Source organism: Daucus carota, chromosome 9 (genome assembly GCF_001625215.2).
Source record: "Daucus carota subsp. sativus chromosome 9, DH1 v3.0, whole genome shotgun sequence".
Lineage (NCBI taxonomy): Eukaryota > Viridiplantae > Streptophyta > Magnoliopsida > Apiales > Apiaceae > Daucus > Daucus carota.
This window is the reverse complement of record NC_030389.2, coordinates 32,130,098-32,136,068: the sequence shown is the minus strand read 5'-3', so window position 1 is coordinate 32,136,068 and position 5,971 is coordinate 32,130,098.

Below are 5,971 nucleotides of genomic sequence, written 5' to 3'. Positions count from 1 at the left end.
TGTTTCGGATAAGGGTGCCTTGGAATTTGAGCCAGGAGATTTTAAAATTTGCACTCAAACAATTTTGAGTAGCGACCAAGGCACTTGAGTGGTCACCAAGTTATGCACAAAAATTTAGGTTAAAATAATGAAGTAATTAAGATTTAATGGTAATTAAGAGTGCCTATAAAAGGCAAGGGAAATCAGTAAAATTTTCTTTTGATACTTCCACTAAGGAGAAAACAGAGGAGCTAAGTTCAAGCATATTGATCAATAGTTGTTTCAGTAAGGTATTTAAACCCACACTTCATCTTTTCCTTAAATATGGAATTGATTGAGTTTGGTTTTAGTGATTGTTTATTGAATATTAAACTCCTGTGGACCATTTTATCTATCACTTTTGCCTTGATAATTGATAATCAATAAAACCAGTACATATAAATCAACATATAACATCATGAATTCCACCCAAATATTTAACAATTAGGGTTAGGGTTCTTAATTAAAAATTGGGTTATTGGTGAATAATTGAATATTGGGGGGATTGAGTTTGAAATTGATTAAGCTTGGCGGAGCAGTTGAGGCGGAGGATTGGAATTGGGGGCCGCCGGAGGGAAGGCCGGAGCTCGCGTCGGCAACGCCGACGGAGCTCTGCAGAGGCAACTGGTGTATACAAAGGGGGGGGAGGGGTTTGTGTATGTATAATTGATTGTGGCGAGGGGGAGCACAGTGGAGCGATGGGGTGGGTAGGAGGGTGGAGCAGATGAGCGAGAGAGACCAGATGGAGGAGGAGGGAAACGATCGGAGGAGGAAGGGAGAAGTCGAAGCTGACGACGCGCACGGCGGTGGAAAGGCTGCGACGGCCGGAGGCGGCGGTGTTGTTCGAGGCAAAGAGAAACAGGGCGAGAGATGGCGAGAGAAAGAAAGAGAGGGCGAGAGAGAGAAGAACGAGAGAAAGAGAGAGAGAGAGAGAGAGAGAGAGAGAGAGAGAGAGAGAGAGAGAGAGAGAGAGAGAGAGAGGGAGAGAGAGAACGAACGGGAGAGAGAGGGAGAAAGAGAGGGAGAGAGAGAGAGAGAGAGAGAGGAGGAAAAGAAAGACTGGAGAGATGGTGGAAAAGAAAGAAAAAGAGAGACTAAGGGCAATAAAGACTTTCCACACAGCTGAGTTTATTTAAAAATAAAATAAATATAGAATTCTTAATTTTATAAGATTATTTAAATAATGGTGTAGAATAAGATTATTAAGCCAGGTACGGAAGGCAATAGTGTTAAAATTTGTTAGTAAGCGGACATATTAATAAAAAGGTCATATGTAAATAAATTAAAAGTAGGAAGTAATTTATATAATAACTAGGCTATAGAGTAAGATTAATTTGTGGGTTTATAAATTAAGAACTTTAATAAATAAATGAGTTAGTCATTGGGGTGGCATTGGAAGGTTTATACTAAAGTAATTAATTAATATTCCGAGTAATACATTTAAAATAAGTTGATACCTAAAAACAAGTCGGTAGCTTGAGACGGATTATTTGTCAAATTAATGACAATAGGACAAGTGGCATTATTAATAGACAAATGAATAATTACTATTTAAATAATGGAAGACTAATTATTACTCAACCTTAATGAAGCATAAATTTTTTATAATATAAAGGTAATAAGTTGAAGTATAGCGTTAGTCAAGAGATTACAAGGAAAATTAGTGAAAATATTCGTAGTATTAAATTATTAAATTCTTTTAGATAAATTTCTAAACCACGATTTTGTGTGTGTTGATTAGAATACCTATTTAATATTTGGAAAAGCGGAGCCGCTAATTATAAAGCTAAGGACGCCAGGCAAGTTCGCTATTCCTTTTTCTCCAATATGACACCTTCTTGCGTATTTAATATTTTAAATGTGTTTGTTATTGACTTGACTGAGTTGATATCAAATAGTAGTGACAAACCGGAAAATCTTATTCATTTCGGGTTCTTCCTTTGTTCGGAAGTAACCATTCCTAATAATATTCAATACCTCTCCGACATTGTGAAATCTTAAAATTTCTTGATTAATAAATAAAGGGTGCATTGTTCGCATTCCTTAGACGAAGTGATGTGTACTCGGAGGATTCTGATTAAGCTGGTCAACACGAATTTATTAAATTCGTGGAAGAGATGATAATTTCTTGACTGTCTGCTGTGTGCGGATAGTCTAGGGTTACAAATGTTAACCCTTATGCTAGCAAGATGAGAGTGTGAGGTGTATCTTGTGCAGTGACGATCAGACTGCAAAGATTACACAGGGGGACGGGAAGCACGAAATGGTTATGATCGGACCATGTAGTGTTACCGAAAGGTGGAAGACCAGCCTTTTCTTATTTTTGAAATTGATCTGTTAATTGGCATTATCTGCTTCCTTTCTTTGTTTTGAAATGCCTTCGATGTTTTACTCGATTATTCTGCTCTTTGTTGTTATGTGCTATGTGAACTTGCTGAGCAATGTGATTGCTCATTCTTGCATCTACTTTATATTATTTTAAGCAGTAAAAAGCGAGTATGGCACGACTAAGGAGAACCGCCCGGAAACGGGTACTGGCAAGGGAAAGGAGAAGGCGCATCACCCAAACTGAGGCTGCTAGATTACGCCGCTTGGTAGTATTATCAATAGTTATTATAGTCTGTAATCAGACTTCCCAATATGTAATCAAGTTAGACTTGGAAATGATGTTATGAGACGATCGACCCTGGACTTGTGGGACAAAAAGTGTTTGTTGTAAGATATTATTAAGTAATGCAAGTGTTGTTTGATCCAGATGCTTAGTGACGAGCCAGATCTGTGGGATGCGGATCTGGGGCGTTACATTATATTTGTTAATAATTACTTATCTAACTTGACCTTTGACAAACTAGATATATCTTTTGTTTACATATAATATTGTATATATTTGATAATAATTATATGACTTGGCCATTTATCAAACCTAGATATTTTAGTTAAAAAAAAAATCCTATAAGCGGCCCAACTAAAAGTCTGATAGCCAGTTCTAGACTTCTAGTATCCAGATTCATTCTACTTGAATTTTAATAACCTAAAGCATGCATGCAGATGGTATAACATATATATTAAATTTTATTTATGAGATCACGGAAAAACAAACAAACAAACCACATATTCCCATTTTTGTTTATTCCAAACCAATTGGGTACCAAATAATAACTCTGCTTATGCATGTACTAATAGGAGTGAAGTTGATTTTCATTAGGACAGAAACAAATCATCATGCAATTAGTATAAACACACAATGATTTAACTCTGAATTAACAAACTAAGGAAAACAAACAAGATAAATGAAGGAGCAAAAACATGTTACAATAGTAGCATGTTACGATAGTATTGTACTTACGTAATAGAAGAGGAACAGTGTCACGAGCTTCCAAGTCACAACCTTACAATAGCTTTCTTTCCATGCAATAACAAATACAATGTGTACTTTTATATTAACACTATGGTGCTGATAGCATGTTAGAACAAATATACTATACTAGTTCAGATAGCATATAAGAGTAGTGAAGTTGTAATATTTTTCTCTTGTGTGTTATACAAGCTCAATCTTCATCCCTATTTATGTATATACAAGATGTAGGTTACATAAACTTGACGAGCCAAAAGTCATGGACTCGTAATTTGTAAGGACATGGACTTGAGTTACATGTAGTTGAAAGATCAAAGGGTAGAGCTTTGAACATTCTAGAGTCATCCCCTTGTATACATAATAATAAGTAGATTATAACCATACTAATCTGTGGGACTTAAGTTACATGTGTATGATTTCACATATGGCTTATGTCTACATAGTACCTTAGTACCAATACTGATTGATTTTCAACTAACTGAGCTCCTTCCTTGTCAAGTCAAGTCCATGTTTTCACTACTACATTTATAAGCACCTTAGTTCATAGGACATGACAATTAAATTTAAGATAGTCTGTATAAGCAGTTAGAGATAATTTAGCCTAATAGTGGGGTTTTTTTTTTTGGGGGGGGGGGGGGGGGCGGGCGCAAAATACAATTAAACATAGTTCCCTCTACGCTGTACAATAAAACATGTTCCAAAGCAAATAAACCACTCAGTTATAAAGAGGAGATTAAAATAATTTTATTTTTATATATATTTGTGTGATCCAAATGTGCAGACACTAAATTCTTTAGAAAGTTTTTTACGGGGTTTGAGAATGAACTAATTTGGGAAAAAACATATACTGGCTGCCAATATTTTATAAACAACAATATGATGACAAGGAGTATATGAAATACAATTACTCTAATTTATTCCAGAACAAAGACGAATACATTTGGGATTTATCTATACACATTACTTGTGTTCTTGATGATTCTTTAACATGCACCTTATTTAGGACAAAGAGTATACAAGTTATCAGTTTTATTAATAAATTCTGAACATATTACTCACTTATGGGACAACAGTTGCTAAATATAATAATTGTATGTATAGATAGTATATGAAATCTGTTACCTTAAGCCTGAAGGTCGAGTGATGGCAGCACAGTTATCATCCAACAGATTAGTACATAGGCTTAACATCCCTGTGAATTAAAAGTGTTATTAGCTTTAGTAATGTGCAGATAAGGCATCCATCTTGCTGCACCAATAAAAATATGAAGTAATATTAAATTTTGTACAAAATGCCCCCTTGCAGTTCCAACACAATATACATTGATCAAATAAGCCAGGACCATTTCGTTATCCCCTTCGCGCAGTAAACCAATTAGTGACACGAAATGTCTGTGCCTAGAAATCATTAGGATAAAAAATTTAAGGATCAACAAAGAAACTAAGAATCATTAGCTTCAAACTAAAAACCACCCAGGTTCAGTCATTCCATCACAGCATTACAAACAATTCTCTATTCAACACCAATCATTGGGTAACACTCAATTTTACCAAATAATTTCCAGAAACAATACATTACCTACCAACCTAATCAAACAATCACATTAATATATATCAAACAATACAATTAAACATAGTTCCCTCTACGCTGTACAATAAAACATGTTCCAAAGCAAATAAACCACTCAGTTATAAAGAGGAGATTAAAATAATTTTATTTTTATATATATTTGTGTGATCCAAATGTGCAGACACTAAATTCTTTAGAAAGTTTTTTACGGGGTTTGAGAATGAACTAATTTGGGAAAAAACATATACTGGCTGCCAATATTTTATAAACAACAATATGATGACAAGGAGTATATGAAATACAATTACTCTAATTTATTCCAGAACAAAGACGAATACATTTGGGATTTATCTATACACATTACTTGTGTTCTTGATGATTCTTTAACATGCACCTTATTTAGGACAAAGAGTATACAAGTTATCAGTTTTATTAATAAATTCTGAACATATTACTCACTTATGGGACAACAGTTGCTAAATATAATAATTGTATGTATAGATAGTATATAAAAAATTTAAGGATCAACAAAGAAACTAAGAATCATTAGCTTCAAACTAAAAACCACCCAGGTTCAGTCATTCCATCACAGCATTACAAACAATTCTCTATTCAACACCAATCATTGGGTAACACTCAATTTTACCAAATAATTTCCAGAAACAATACATTACCTACCAACCTAATCAAACAATCACATTAATATATATCTAAAGAATATAACCACTTACAATACTACCAAAAAAAATGAAAATGAAGAGCACGACAATAGAGTATTACATGGGTTCTGTATGTTGATTCGATCATATTAAATATGTAAAGCATAAGAAGCAGATACATAAAGATTTTGCGATTGGAGCAACCCAAGCCAATTACCTGCAATATCAGAAAGGCGGGGGTTTCTGTGTAGATATACAAGGTAACCGGCGGTTTTTGTGATAAAATTTGAAATAGGCGCCAATGCATATCTGGAGAGTAGACAAAAAGGGTAAAAACAAGGACAGAAGTGTCATTATATACTGAATGAAT